The sequence below is a fragment of the Oncorhynchus mykiss genome, chromosome 6 (assembly GCF_057628025.1).
Source record: "Oncorhynchus mykiss isolate SJ-2025 chromosome 6, ASM5762802v1, whole genome shotgun sequence".
Lineage (NCBI taxonomy): Eukaryota > Metazoa > Chordata > Actinopteri > Salmoniformes > Salmonidae > Oncorhynchus > Oncorhynchus mykiss.
Genome location: NC_143027.1, coordinates 39,314,408 through 39,327,682, shown reverse-complemented (window position 1 = coordinate 39,327,682; position 13,275 = coordinate 39,314,408). Strand labels below are relative to the sequence as shown.

The 13,275-nt window shown below is 46.1% G+C and overlaps 1 non-coding gene across 1 annotated transcript; it reads left to right on the top strand.

Annotated features, from left to right (window-relative positions):
* Positions 1-102: 102 nt before the first annotated feature.
* On the top strand, positions 103-7,211 carry LOC110525916 (coiled-coil domain-containing protein 183). Its single transcript, XR_016496655.1, has 12 exons — positions 103-492; positions 695-862; positions 1,185-1,289; positions 1,577-1,699; positions 1,900-2,067; positions 2,352-2,409; positions 2,664-2,764; positions 4,493-4,653; positions 4,847-4,978; positions 5,195-5,320; positions 6,704-6,791; positions 6,977-7,211. It is a non-coding gene; the product is annotated as a coiled-coil domain-containing protein 183 (transcript).
* The last annotated feature ends 6,064 nt before the right edge of the window (positions 7,212-13,275 follow it).

The following is a 13,275-nucleotide window of genomic DNA, read 5'->3' as shown; positions in this document are numbered from 1 at the left end:
TATATATATATATATATATATATAATTAATGTGATTTTCATTAAAAATCCTACAATGTGATTTTCCAGATTTTTTTTTCTCATTTTGTCTGTCATAGTTTAAGTGTACCTATGATGAAAATTACAGGCCTCTCTCATCTTTTTAAGTGGGAGAACTTGCACAATTGGTGGCTGACTAAATACTTTTTTTGCCCCACTGTGTATATATGAGAGAGAATGGAGAGAATGGCTATCAGTCACACCTTGACATAATTGTATTGCAGAATATATAATACATAAAATGTACTCTGTTGCCCATGAAATGCTCTATAGTTTGCAGTGATTATATTTATCACCCCTCTTGTGTATGTTGTTTGATATCCACCTGGGTTCAGAGCTGCAGACCCAGGCAGAGTACCATGCTGCAAAGGAGATCTTAGAGAATGATCAGAAAGCTCCACAAGGTAGATGCACCCTGGGCAGGTCACTGCCCAAGCCTGGACCATCAATGGAGGTAGGCCTACATAACTTGAGCTCAGGCAGAGAGAGAGGTGGCAAGCTTGTAGTAACCCGTACATAGACAATATTAGCTTTGTGAAGGCATCTCATTTTTTTAATAGCCCAGTTGTACATATCAACTTGTATATAATATGCCAGCGTGTGTGTGTGTGTGTGTGTGTGTGTGTGTGTGTGTGTGTGTGTGTGTGTGCGTGTAGAGTGTTGTGGAGCGGGAGAAGTGTCGACAGTGTAGTCTGATAGAGCAGCACAACAGGCTGAGATTTGCTGTCAGGGCCAAGGAGTCACAGCAGCTGGAGATGGAGCCGGACATGAAGGTCCTGGAGCTGGACTCCATATTGGATGATGACGAGCAGCACTACGACCAGGTGACACTATATAGGGGACAGGGTGCCATTTGCGACATCCCCTTTAAAGAGCTAGCATCTCACAGACTCAATTGTTCCCAAAAACCTACTTTGGAAGAAAGCAGTGTGATCTTTCAGAACCATGGACAGCACCACACACAGTTTTGACTGCTTAGGGGAGTTAGTGTGAGAATGGCCTTGTCCATGGTGCTTAAAGTTGACATTGAGTGACCTTGACTTATTACAAGACTCAAGTGAATGATGTCTTGGATCCTAGATTCTAGACATCATGTTTAAGATTTTTCTTGTGTGTTGACGTTTCTGTTCTATTGTCCCCTGGTAGCGTGTGAGACAGCTGGAGAACAGCCTAGAAAAGATGACCATCAAAATCACAGAGGCTGAGAGGATCCAAAAAACCTACCTGCGAGTCTGCGACCACCTACATCGGGTGTGCAACACTTACACATTCACAGATATCAGCCCTTCTTTGTGGACATTAAATCTAATTAAATTGTCAACATTGAATTCAAGTCTCCCTTGGGAGATATGCTGCAGTTAGTGTGACTATGTAGGACTGGCAGAGTTGTGTCTCAAATGGGACCCCACTACTTTTGACAAGAGCCCTATGAGCCCTGGTCAAAAGTAGTGCACTATATAGGGAATATAATCCATTTGGGAAGCAGACAAATGTAGTTCCACTATGACCCGTGTTTGGGTCATTTGTTCCTGGTTCAGGAGGTGTGTGAGATGCCCATGGCTCTGGATCAGCTGCAGAACTCAGTGGTCGGCGGGCAGTCAGAGCTAGGAAAGGTGGTGCACATGTCTTACACCGCAGTGGCTGCAGTGGACTGCACTAAGGTAAGGCAAATCTGGGGGACCGTTAACTTTTAGCTCCCACTTGCCTATTGTGTGCTGTTTACTTGTCTTTGTATGATTGGGAAGAAAATAAGAGAAAGAAGGTCAGGCTCATCTGAATACCAGCCATGACTCATCATGAATTCCAGTATGTATTTTCCCACTACAATTGTATGACGTGTCTGTCTGTCTTTCGCCACCAGAGTCAGCTGGTTCACGTGGAGAGGCAGCTAATGGTGGAATGCAGAATGATGGAGAAAGAGTTGACTGAAAGGAGGGGAGCGAAAGAGAAGGAGGTGGAGGGTCGGCTGGAGAGAGAGAGGGAGGGAGAGCGACGGAGCAGCAGAGTAGCTCAGAAGTTGAAAGAGCAGGTGAGAGAGGAAGAGACGGAGAGAGAGACGGAGGGGGAGCTGGAGGGAGAGACAGAGGGCGAGATGGAGGAAGAGAGTAATAGGGAGGGAAAGGGAAGGAGAGGGATGGGCCTGTGTGGAACAGAGAAACAAAGAGAGAGAGAGACAAATAAAGAGTGAGAGGGATGGACCTGTGGGAAACAGCGAGAGAACAGGAGAATGTAAGAAAAGATTGAAAGTGAACATGTTAGTCAAGAGGGACACTTAAATGCCTATTGCAGTCAGTGAGTGTTGTTGTTTTATAGGGTTGGAGAGGGTCGTCTACCAGAGAAGGACTGGCTGAAGATACATCCCCTATCAGAGGTATTACATCAGATGATCTTACACCACAGACACTTATGTATTAAATACAGTAAATATCAGTTCGCCGATGTCCAAATAGTACTCTATCTTGAAGACAGTAGTATTCTGAATCATACATGAGCAAAGGCAATATGTAATGATATCCATATTCATCGTGTTGCCGGTTTTCAGGTGCTCACATTGTAGTTCCCCATGTTCTGCATTGGGATTGATGCTGAAATGATGTGTGCCTGTGTTGTGTTCTCCCCCTGCAGCCCAGCAGACCATCGCGGCCCCCATTACGACACAGTCCGTCTTCAAACTGGTGGAGGATATTGATGCTCTGAGAGAAGCCCTCAGCTGCACTGATCTGCAGGTATGGTTGCCCACGTGGATCATTTAGCCCTACTATATACACAACTTCTAATAAGCAGCATGTGTTGCCTATCATTAATCTAACGTTTTAATATAAGCCACTGTTGCAAACAGCCCTTTGTTATTTCCCATGACGCATTGATGTAGTTGTTTCATTTTGTTGAGTTACGTTGCAGTAATGTCTAACCACACTGGGGTGTTGTAGTTTTTATTAAATGTAATATATTGGAGCACTTACGGTAGGTTTGACATGACAGAAAATACAAAGGTATTCAAACACACCCTAGGCTTGGTACCTGACCTGACAGTCTCGCTGAACAAAAAGGTCATCCACACGTTGCCAGTGGTGGAAGAAGTTCCCAGTTGTCCTACTTGAGTAAAAGTAAAGATACCTTAATAGAAAAGGACTCAAGTAAAAGTGAGTCACCGAGCAAAACACTACTTGAGTGAAAGTCTAAAAGTATTTGGTTTGAAATGTACTGAAGTATCAAAAGTAAATGTAATTGCTCAAATATACTGAAGTATCAAAGTAAAAGTAGAAACAATTTCACATTCCTTGTATTAAGAATTTTAAGAACCAGATTTTTCTCGTGTTTATTTATTTACCGGCAGCCAACACTCAGACATAATTTACAAACCAAGCATTTGTGTTTAGTGAGTCCTCCAGATCAGAGGCAATAGGGATGACCAGGGATATTCTCTTGCTAGGTGTGTGAATTGGACCATTTTCCTGTCTTGCTAAGCATTCAAAATGTAGTACTTTTGGGTGTCAGGGAAAATGTTTGGAGTAAAAAGTCATTTTCTTTAACTGCATATATACACTGTGTACATAACATTAGGAGCACGTGCTCTATCCACGGCATAGACTGACTCAAATCAGATTTATATACAAAGCCCTTTTCACATCAGCAGATGTCACAAAGTGCTTATACAGAAACCCAGCCTAAAACCCCAAACAGGAAGCAATGCAGATGTAGAAGCACACTGGCTAGGAAAAACTCCCTAGGAAGGCAGGAACCTAGGAAGAAAGCTAGAGAGGCACCAGGCTCTAAAAGGTGGCCAGTCCTCTTCTGGCTGTGCCGGGTGGAGATTATAAGAGTACATGGCCAAGATGTTCAAGCGTTCATAGATAATCAAGGTGGTTATAGAGGGTGGAACAGGTCAGTACCTCAGGAGTAAATGTCAGTTGGGTTTTCATAGCTGACCAGGGGAATCCAGGTGAAAGCTATGATCCCTTATTGATGTCACATGTTAAATTCACTTCAATCAGTGTAGATGAAAGGGAGGAGACAGGTTAAATAAGGATTTTTAAGCCTTGAGACAATTGAGACATGGATTGTGTATTTGTGCCATTCAGTGGGGGAAAGTGCAAGACAAAAGATTTAAGTGCCTTTGAACTGGGAACGGTAGTAGATGCCCGGCACACCGGTTTGTGTGCGTCAAAAACTGCAACGCTGTTGGGTTTTACACGCTCAACAGTTTCCCGAGTGTATCAAGAATGATCCACCACCGACAGCACATCCAGCCAACTTGACACAACCGTGGGAAGCATTGGAGTCAACATGGGCCAGCATTCCGGTGGAAGGCTTTCGACACCTTGTAGAGTCCATGCCTCGATGAATTGAGTCTGTTCTGAGTGCAAAAGCTGCAACTCAATATTAGAAATACTGGTGCCGGTAGTCTCTCAAGGCTGAGTATGTGTCGTCTACCTTTCCACCTGTCTGTCTAGGAGCTGGAGACACAGCTGGCCTCTCAGAAGGCCACCAGGGAGCAGCTGCACACCCAGATAACCCAGTGTGAGGAGCTGGTCAGAAAGAGCATGGAGACTCTGGCTACCCTTGAGCTCCAGTACGCCCAACTCAAGTTCAGCGCCGGACCCGGTTCCGACAGGTACAGTCGAGCCACAGAAGAAGAAAAAATACTTCTGTATCATCCATAGAAATAGAGGAGAAGATCTGAAGGTCCTTCAGATCTCAGATCTCAGACCTTCTTCTCCAATGGGTTTTACAAAAGGAGGCGAGGAGAGGGCATGTCAGGAATCGAGGAAACACATTTGAGATTCACCCTCTGTGTTTTTCTCAAGGTTTGAGCAGCTGAAGGAGGAAATGCAGAAATCCAATGGGAAGCCAAGCTGGGCAAGGCCCAATCTGTGCTGCATGGGGTGGAGCAGGGTGTCAACAACCTGTTCTTCAGCATTAGCTGTGTGCATGTCATGGTAGTCATTTTAGATGGACAGCTCAGTCTCATCTGGCCCTTTCGTGGTCACCAAGGAAAACAATCCCCTGGTCACCTATCAGCCAGAAAATGTGTTTGGGCATTCCTCAAGGCTCTGTTCTTGGACCACTACTGTTCTCATTATAGAAACTAGCCCTTGGTGATGTTATTCAGGAATAGAGAGGATTCTAAAGCAAATGTTTTTATCTTGCTTTAGGACTCTCCCAGGGAGTTGGGGGATCTGGATGCCACCGAGAAGCTGAGGGAAATCGGTGTCCGTCTGCTCACACTGCAGGCCACAGCTTCAGAGAAGACTGAGGAAAACACTGCCGACCATGAGAAGGTGACACTGGTTTAATTTCCTTCCTTAGCCCTGATTGTCCTCCCCTAGCTCTCATCTCTGTCTACCTCTTCTCTGAGCCCGAGTCTCTCAACTCTCCCCTCAAAGCTCGAGTTCTCACTTTTTCTTTCTGGTCTCACCTCAGATACTGTTCAATCTCATCCCTTATCCGTCTCCCTCTGGTCTCACCCCTCTCCCCAGTGGTCTCACCCTTCTCCCCTCTGGTCTCACCTCTTTGGTCTCACCCCTCTCCCCTGTAGTCTCACCCCTCTGGTCTCACCCCTCTCCCCTGTGGTCTCACCCCTCTCACCTGTAGTCTCACCCCCCTGGTCTCACCCCTCTCCCCTGTAGTCTCACCCCTCTCCCCTGTGGTCTCACCCCTCTGGTCTCACCCCTCTCCCCTGTAGTCTCACCCCTCTCCCCTCTGGTCTCACCCCTCTCCCCTGTGGTCTCACCCCTCTCCCCTGTGGTCTCACCCCTCTCCCCTGTGGTCTCACCCCTTTTCCTTCTGTTCTTACCCCTGTGGTCTCACCCGTCTCCCCTGTGGTCTCACCCCTTTCCCCTCTGTTCTTACCCCTCTCACCTGTGGTCTCACCCCTCTCCCCTGTGGTCTCACCCCTTTCCCCTCTGTTCTTACCCCTGTGGTCTCACCCCTCTCCCCTCTGGTCTCACCCCTCTCCCCTGTGGTCTCACCCCTCTCCCCTGTGTTCTCACCCCTCTCCCCTGTGGTCTCACGCCTCTCCCATGTGGTCTCACCCCTCTCCCCTGTGGTCTCACCCCTTTTCCCTCTGTTCTTACCCCTGTGGTCTCACCCCTCTCCCCTGTGGTCTCACCCCTTTCCCCTCTGTTCTTACCCCTGTGGTCTCACCCCTCTCCCCTCTGGTCTCACCCCTCTCCCCTGTGGTCTCACCCCTCTCCCATGTGTTCTCACCCCTCTCCCCTGTGGTCTCACCCCTCTCCCCTGTGGTCTCACCCCTCTCCCCTGTGGTCTCACCCCTTTTCCCTCTGTTCTTACCCCTGTGGTCTCACCCCTCTCCCCTGTGGTCTCACCCCTTTCCCCTCTGTTCTTACCCCTCTCCCCTGTGGTCTCACCCCTCTCCCCTGTGGTCTCACCCCTTTCCCCTCTGTTCTTACCCCTGTGGTCTCACCCCTATCCCCTCTGGTCTCACCCCTCTCCCCTGTGGTCTCACCCCTCTGGTCTCTCCCCTCTGGTCTCTCCCCTCTGGTCTCACCCCTCTGGTCTCACCCCTCTGGTCTCTTCCCTCTGGTCTCACCCCTCTGGTCTCACCCCTCTGGTCTCTCCCCTCTGGTCTCACCCCTCTGGTCTCACCCCTCTGGTCTCTCCCCTCTGGTCTCACCCCCCTGGTCTCTTACCTCTCACCTCAGGTGTGGAGCTTCCTGGAGCAGAGCATCATGATGGAGCCCAGAAACCTCAAAAGGGCCAGCAGCCCAGTGTACAACAGCGTCTCAGAAGGTATGTTTTTTTCTTGGATGTATTGTTCTGCATGGCTTTAAGTCTATTGTAAATAACAGCTTATTAACAGCTGGTATCCATTCCTGCATGTTTGCATAATGGCTGTTTAGTGCTTTGCTAATAGTGTTTTCTGGTTTGTTGTGTCTAATAGCTCCTCTATCACCTGCTCCCTTCTTCCGTCTCAGACACGTTCCAGTTCCGCAGTCTGGAGGAAGACTGCACCCTGTCCCGCGAGGAGATCAAGCGTCGCAGTATCCATCTGATCGAGGCCCACCAACCCAAGAAGAAAGCCCCGAGGGGCACCAAGAAGAGCTAGAGGCATGTTTCAGAGAGAAGGACCAGACAGCCTGACAGCTGTGGCCCTCTACATCCTACAGGGAGTAAGGCTGAGGAATAATAAACATTCATAGTATGGTTTTATGACTTTCTTTGTTGTCTACTTCATACCTGAGTTTCTTACAGCTATGTTAAGGATCAGGGAGATTAGAGTACGGTCTAGTTAACACAAAGTTATGTTTTTACAATCTCTCCGCCCTCTCTGCAATTAGGTAACACTTGCAAACTTTGACACGGCAATTCATAAAATACATCATCTGGGATATATTCAAACCGTGGAAAAACAGTGCGCTGGAGTGCGATTGCACCTCTCATAAACCATTGGGTGGTGGCACTAAGCAGAACATTCTGAAGTGTTGAGTGTGTAAGACGGAGAGGGGGATATGGAACCGTGGTTGAATATGAAAGGCAGAAGAATATGAAAGTGATGGAAGAATCTGGTGATGAGATGAACTAGTAGGGGAGTTGAAAGAAGAGGTCATCTTGCGTAATGGCTCGGTTTGATATTTCCTTTGTTTATAAGGCTATAAACATACAGAAGTAATGATTCCCCCTCAGGAATAAAACACACAATACAAACAGAACTTTGATTAGATAGACAGTTATTTAGGTGAAATTGGATCAGAGAGATGGAGACATGGATTGGCATGTGACTGAGAACAAGGGGTCAATATAATACTGTAATTGGGTCATGCATGGAGTAGATCAATGTGAAACATAGAGTCCGAAACTGGTTGAGGCAGGTGATACAGCGACTAGGGAGCTTCTGTATCTGGAACTAACCAAACTAAGGCTGCATCCCAAATGGCGCACCCTATTGTCTTTATAGTGCACTACAGTTGAAGTCAGAAGTTTACATACACCTTAGCCAAATACATTTACGCTCAGTTTTTCACAATTCTTGATTCAATCCTAGTAAAAAATGCCCTGTCTTAGGTCAGTTAGGATCACCACTTTATTTTAAGAATGTGAAATGTCAGAATAGAATGTGTGTGTGTGTGTGTGTGTGTGTGTGTGTGTGTGTGTGTGTGTGTGTGTGTGTGTGTGTGTGTGTGTATATATATACATAAACTCAGCAAACTCATCTCACTGTCAACTGCATTTATTTTCAGCAAACTTAACATGTGTAAGATATTTGTATGAACATAACAAGATTCAACAACTGAGACATAAACTGAACAAGTTCCACAGACATGTGACGAACAGAAATTGAATAATTTGTCCCTGAACAAAGGGGGGGTCAAAATCAAAAGTAACAGTCAGAATCTGGTGTGGCCACCAGCTGCATTAAGTACTGCAGTGCTCCTCCTCCTCATGGACTGCACCAGATTTGCCCGTTCTTGCTGTGAGATGTTACCCCACTCTTCCACCAAGGCACCTGCAAGTTTCTGGACATTTCTTGGGGGAATGGCCCTAGCCCTCACCCTCACCCACTGATCCAACAGGTCCCAGACGTGCTCAATGGGATTGAGATCCGGGCTCTTCGCTGGCCATGGCAGAACACTGACATTCCTGTCTTGCAGGAAATCACACACAGAACGAGCAGTGTGTGCCCCCCCCCCTCTCCCCGCCCCCTCTTTTTACGCTGCTGCTACTCTCTGTTTATCATATATGAATAGTCACTTTAACTATACATTCATGTACATACCACCTCAATTGGGACGACCAACCAGTGCTCCCGCACATTGGCTAACCGGGGCTATCTGCATTGTGTCCCACCCACCACCCGCCAATCCCTCTTTTACGCTACGGCTACTCTCTGTTCATCATGTATGCACAGTCACTTTAACCATATCTACATGTACATACTACCTCAATCAGCCTGACTAACCGGTGTTTGTATGTAGCCTCGCTACTGTATATAGCCTCACTACTGTATATAGCCTGTATTTTTACTGTTGTTTTATTTCTTTGCCTACCCATTGTTCACCTAATACCTTTTCTGCACTATTGGTTAGAGCCTGTAAGTAAGCATTTCACTGTAAGTTCTACACCTGTTGTATTCGGCGCAAGTGACAAATAAACTTTGATTTGATTTGTATGGCTGGTGGCATTGTCATGCTGGAGGGTCATGTCAGGATGAGCCTACAGGAAGGGTACCAGCAGGATGTCTTCCCTGTAACACACAGCATTGAGATTGCCTGTAACGACAATAAGCTCAGTCCGATGATGCTGTGACAATGCCGCCTACAAGCCCTCAGACCAGCCTCTCACATTCGGTTGTGGTACAGCCCGGGACCGAACCAGGGTCTGTAGTGACGCCTATAGCACTGAGATGCAGCTGCATCGGGATCAGATCTCTGTAGATCTGTGACACAAAATGTGAAAAAAAGTAAAAGGGGTGTGAATACTGTATGTCAGCCTTCAGAAGAAAGAGAAACACACTTGATCATAAAGCGTATAAAGTCCATACAGAACCCCTGGTAGAGAAAGTCAAAAAATAATGATTGAGAGAGCAGTAGCGATAGCTAGCAATATTACATTTTTTTTGTGGCCCGCCTTCCTCCCGTTTTCAAATAATTATTTATCTGATGTGCCCCCCCATCCTCACAGCACTCTCCTCATCCCCCGTCCCTCCTCCATCTTCTCCTCCAAATCACAGCCTCCCATATCATCAATTTTTAAGGGGAAAACAAAGCAGTTCCCTCAGGCAGCCAGGCAGGTATGTGGGTCAGAGCGCAGCAGCAAGCAGCTCCAGTCAGAGAGCCCCTCTGGCTCACATGCGATATGTGCAGCATAAATGGCCAATTGGCCCCCCGAGTAATTAAGATGTGGTGATGACGGTGGCACGCTGCTCAAATCAAATCACATTTCATTGGTCACATACACATGGTTAGCAGATGTTAATGCGAGTGTGGCGAAAATGCTTGTGCTTCTAGTTCCGACCATGCAGTAATATCTAACAAGTAATCTAACAATTTCACAACAACTACCTTATACCTTATACACACAAGTGTAAAGGAATGAATAAGAATATGTACATAAAAATATATGAATGAGTGATGGTCGAACGGCATAGGCAAGGCAAGATGCAGTAGATGGTATAGAATACAGTATATACATATGAGATGAGTAATGTTGGGTATGTAAACATTATAAAAAGTGGCATTGTTTAAAGTGGCTAGTGATACATTTATTACATCAATTTGTGGCTATAGTTGAGTCAGTGTGTTGGCAGCAGCCACTCAATGTTAGTGATGGCTGTTTAACAGTCTGATGGCCTTGAGATAGAAGCTGTTTTTCAGTCTCTCAGTCCCCGCTTTGATGCACCTGTACTGACCTCGCCTTCTGGATGATAGCGGGATGAACAGGCAGTGGCTCGGGTGGTTGTTGTCGTTGATAATCTTTTTGCCCTTCCTGTGCCATCAAGTGGTGTAGGTGTCCTGGAGGGCAGGTAGTTTGCCCCCGGTGATGTGTTGTGCAGACCTCACTACCCTTTGGAGAGCCTTACGGTTATGTGCTGAGCAGTTGCCGTACCAGGCGGTGATACAGCCCGACAGGATGCTCTCAATTATGCATCTGTAAAAGTTTGTGAGTGTTTTTGGTGACAAGCCGAATTTCTTCAGCCTCCTGAGGTTGAAGAGGCACTGCTGCGCCTTCTTCACCACACTGTGGGTGGACCATTTCAGTTTGTCTGTGATGTGTATGCAGAGGAACTTAAAACTTTCCACCCTCTCCACTACTGTCCCGTCGATGTGGATAGGGGGCTGCTCCCTGCTGTTTCCGATCATCTCCTTTGTTTTGTTGACATTGAGTGTGAGGTTATTTTCCTGGCACCACACTCCGAGGGCCCTCACATCCTCCCTGTAGGCCGTCTCCTCGTTGTTGGTAATCAAGCCTACCACTGTAGTGTCGTCTGCAAACTTGATGATTGAGTTGGAGGCATGCATGGCCACACAGTCGTGGGTGAACAGGGAGTACAGGAGAGGGGTGAGAACGCAACCTTGTGGGGCCCCAGTGTTGAGGATCAGCGGGGTGGAGATGTTGTTACCTACCCTCACCACCCGGGGGCGGCCTGTCAGGAAGTCCAGGACCCAGGTGCACAGGGCAGGGTCGAGACCCAGGTTCTCAAGCTTAATTACGAGTTTGGAGGGTACTATGGTGTTAAATGCTGAGCTGTAGTTGATGAACAGCATTCTTACATAGGTATTCCTCTTGTCCAGATGGGTTAGGGCAGTGTGCGGTGTGATTGCGATTGCGTCGTCTGTGGACCTATTGGGGCGGTAAGCAAATTGGAGTGGGTCTAGGGTGTCAGGTAGGGTGGAGGTGATATGGTCCTTGACTAGTCTCTCAAAGCACATAATTCTTCAGTCAGTCAAATCAATGAGCCAAGGTTACGGTATGCAGTGTCTCTAATGGCATCCTATTCCCTAATAGTGCATTACTTTTGACCTTTTGACTTTGGTCAAAAGTACAGTAGTGCACTATATAGGGAATTGGATGCCATTTGAGAGACTGACCTAATCAAGTGTATGCAGAAAACACAATGTATTGATTACTCTCCATCCAATAAGCATGGCTTTAATTTAATAGACATTTTCTATACCGTATTGACACAAATTGAAGTACTGTTGGTTAAGAGGAACTTCTAACTTCTTCCAATGTCTCTCATGGTCAGTTGTCCAGCTGTAAAGATCTTTCCACCAGTGCTGCTGGCTCAGCTGTATTGTATTGGAGAACTACATCACTGGTTTTATGGTCTGGTGTCTGTGTAGTGGGAGAACTACTTCACTGTTTTTATTGTTTGTGTAGTGGGAGAACTACTTCACTGTTTATTTTGTGTAGTGGGAGAACTACTTCACTGGTTTTATTGTCTGGTGTCTGTGTAGTGCGGGAACTACTTCACTGGTTTTATTGTCTGTGTAGTGGGATAACTACTGGTTTTATTGTCTGGTGTCTGTGTAGTGGGAGAACGTGTAGTATCTAGCACAGGAGGCCGCTGAGGGGAGGAAGGCTCTTAAAACTTCTTATGGATACTTGGGATGGTAGCGTCCCACCTGGCCAACATCCGGTGAAATGGCAGAGCGCCAAATTCAAATTAAATTACTATAAATATTAAGCTGTCATGAAATCACAAGTGCAATACATAAAAATACATCTTAACTTGTTGTTAATCAGATTTCAAAAGGGCTTTACGGCGAAAGCAAACCATGCGATTATCTGAGGACAGCGTCCAGCACACAAATGCATAACAAATCATTTTCAACCAGGGAGTTGCGACACGAAAGTCAGAAATAGCGATACAATATATGCCTTACCTTTGAAGATCTTCTTCTGTTGGCACTCCAAAATGTCCCAGTTACATTACAAATGGTCCTTTTGTTTCGATAAATTCCTTCTTTATGCTGAAAAACTCAGTTTAGCTGGCGCGCTTCTGTCAATAATCCCCTCGGTTTCCCTCCTTCAAAATGCATTCAAAATGAATCCCAAACGTTACCAATAAACTTATCCAAACAAGTCTATCAACATTTATAATCAAATCATAGGTACCCTAATATGCAAATAAACAATCAAATTTAAGACGGAGAATCGTTATTGTCTTTACCGGAGATAAACAAAAAGAATGCTCTCTCTCGGCCATGCACTTGGAAACACTACAGCCAAAATGGGAGCCACTTAGAAAAACTACAACTTCTCCCTCATTTTTCCAAAAACCAGCCTGAAACTCTTTCTAAAGACTGTTGACATCTAGTGGAAGCCCTAGGAACTGCAATCGGGGACCATTTCGCCCTATTATAAAAGTGGTAGTCATTGAAATCAGTGGTATGCTGAATTTTATTTTTTTTGTCCTCTGGGTTTCGCCTGCCATTTCAGTTCTGTTATACTCACATACATTATTTTAGCAGTTTTAGAAACTTTAGAGTGTTTTCTATCCCCATCTGCCAATTATATGCATACCCTAGCTTCCGGGCCTGAGCAGCAGGCAGTTTACTTTGGGCACGCTTTTCATCCGGACGTCAAAATACCGCCCCCTATCCCAAATAAGTTAATAATGGCCGGAACGGCACGAATGGAATGGCATTAAACATGGAAACCATGTATTTGATATACAGTATTTGATACCATTTCACTGATTCTGTTCCAGCCATTACAACGAGACCTTCCTCCCCAATTTAGGTGCAGCCAACTACTGTGGAGTCTAGGGAAG